The sequence below is a fragment of the Pteropus alecto genome, unplaced genomic scaffold (genome assembly GCF_000325575.1).
Source record: "Pteropus alecto unplaced genomic scaffold, ASM32557v1 scaffold435, whole genome shotgun sequence".
NCBI classification, from domain to species: Eukaryota; Metazoa; Chordata; class Mammalia; order Chiroptera; family Pteropodidae; genus Pteropus; species Pteropus alecto.
The window spans coordinates 49,082-51,913 of NW_006436300.1; positions in this window are offsets into that span (position 1 = coordinate 49,082).

The following is a 2,832-nucleotide window of genomic DNA, read 5'->3' on the forward strand; positions in this document are numbered from 1 at the left end:
TAAACTATTTTATTTTGTGTTTAGCAAAACTAATCCAGAAACCTTTTCCCTATGTTGCATATTTAATTGAAATAGTTCCTTGATTTATAAGTTGCAGAATTTAGATTTTAAAATATTCTGTACAATGTTAGTGCTGCAGCATCACATAAGTTTGTGTATATGTGTGTGATTTCATTGAATCATTGATTCTGTATAAAACAAACTAATATTTATTTTAATTATTCAATGTACATTTTATTTTCTGATTCCAGATATTATATTATAGGGAAATATTTCACAAATGCTGAACTCATGAGTAACTGGTTAAGGCCACATGGCTCTATATAACGAACCTGAGAGTCACACCTTGCTCTGTGCCCTTTCTCTTAAACCATACATGATCATGAGTCCAGATTACATTATTAATGAAGTAATGGGACAGAAAACATGACCTTCCTCCCAAAGTAGAAATTTAAATACTTTTTCCTTTCAAAGTAAATGCCAATCATACACTATTTCATCGTGTCCTCCTAATCTCTATTTGAGGTGTATGAGTTCAGTGTTGTCAGAATGGTTAATCCAAAGTCAAATTAAGCTTGCATCTGAAAGGTCCTGTTTTCTTGATTGAATCAAATGCAGAGTGCTCATGTATATGCACAAACACTAGCATTCAGCATAGCCCTCATTACTATGCTGAGAAGTGTGGATTCAAATTAGAGCTGCATGTTAGACAACGACTTGCATAAACTAAGGCTTGTTAAAACAATGTTAATGAGCCCCCATTGTATTGAGCAGCTTCACTTTTCCGAGCTTTTATATTTGTTCACATGAGGCCTGGGAAGATGCTGAACTGATTAACTCTGAAATAGGGCTGGAAACTCTCTACTGAGCCACTGGGATGAAGGGAATTAGAAAAATCAGGAACAAAGAGCCATATAAAGCTACTTTAAAACATGGTGATATAACTTACCCTGTGTGTCAGAAATTTTTTCAGACACGTTTTTAAAATCTGGCCACATAAGCCATGTATAAGGTAGTTAAGCTAACAGTTACCAACATTTATATTTTCTAGTATAATTTGGACAGAGCTTTCTAAAGCTTTTCTGATTTGTTTGCTTCTTCTATAATCATTGTCTTACTTTGAAAACTTTATTGTGTGGTCAGGTAAAATCTATCTTCCCAGAAAAATTATATCATAAAGAATGAAAACAATTTTTCATGGTATTTTACTTTATACTTTATGAAATTAGAAGGAAAATGGATTTTAGAATTAGTATAGTTTATCTGAGTATTTATAGCGACTGCTAAATGATACATAATGAAATCTCACTTTAAGAAACATCGTATTAAGTATTAAAAATCAACACTTTACATGATCACCATTCCAAAGAGTAGGTGTAAAAACACAGGCAAGAAACTCAAGCACAAGTATGCACTTTGAAATACTGCTAACATGCTTGCTTAGATTATAGACATCAAGGTTATAAAGTTTAAACTTTTACAAGATTACAGATACCAGAAATTTAAAATTGATTAAAAGATGTAGTAATAATTTTAATAGAACTGACAGAGTCCAAAGAATATGTTTCCTGTCAGCCCACTCAGAATTTTGGTAATCTCTGTTTGAGGAATTCTTACCCACTGCCTTCAAAACAAGTCATCGCTTGCTGCACCGTCAATGGATATCAGTTGTCAGTCACTCTGGGGTGCTTGAGAAGTTATACAGTTCTGAAAAACATGGATGAAAGCAACACCAATATAATGGTATAGGAACTGGGAGATAATCTCCCGCCTAGTCAGGGAACATAATAGAAATGATCTATAGACCTTCTATAGAAGTCACCTACCTTCCACTGGAAATTATTCCTCCTATCACTATTTTATTGTGAGAAAAAAAATGATCTAAATACATCCTGAAAACTAGTAAGTGCTACAAAGAGTGGGGATATTATATAGACAAGGGTATGAATTAATAAAGAAGGGGTAGATGAAACAGCACACAGACAGTTGCTCACAGGAGAGGAATTAATTTTTTTCTTCTTTACTGTTTTACCTACTCTTGAGGTCTTTGTGACTTTAACAATAAAGTACCTAGGTCACATTGAATTATAGCATGTCAATGAACAGCAGTACTCTATCTCTTGGGGAATGTATTTAGTCATTACAATACTGGACCAGGGGGCGACACCTGATGTGAGAAAATGCATATTCTTTTCTAAGAGATAAATGTTGGATTTATTACTACTCAACATCAAAATTAGAGACAGTCAATAGATCTGAACTTCCTCTTTTAAAATTTAACTGACATAATCTTTAGAATCATAACATCAAAAACACTAAAGTTAAGGCTTATTTCAAGAGCATCAATAGGAATACAATTTTATTTGAGCGGGCAAAAATTTCTGAAGCCTATAAATATTCTAAGTTTTATAAAGAACCTCATTTTTCCTGCTTTGGTGTTTTCGCTCTGTCCATCCACTCTGCACAGAAGGAGTGGTCCCTGGCTGCATCTCAGCTTGGTAGCTTCTCTGCCACCCTTGGGGTCCTGTCTCTCCCACCACAGGTTTCGACCTTATTTGTTTTCTAATTGTAAATCAATCCTCTCTCCCACATTTTTCACTCATTACATTTTACAGTTTTTTTCATGACATTTATCAAAAATATAATCATATGTTTATTTGTATGTTTGTTTATTTACTGTTCAGCACCCCTGCTAGGTGGTAATTTTCAAGTAGATATAGACATGACTATTTTGTCCATCATCGTATATCCAAGATCTAATATATTTCCTGCCACACAAGAAGAATTCAGTGAATACTTATAGAATGAGAGAACCATGAGGGGAGAAGAAAA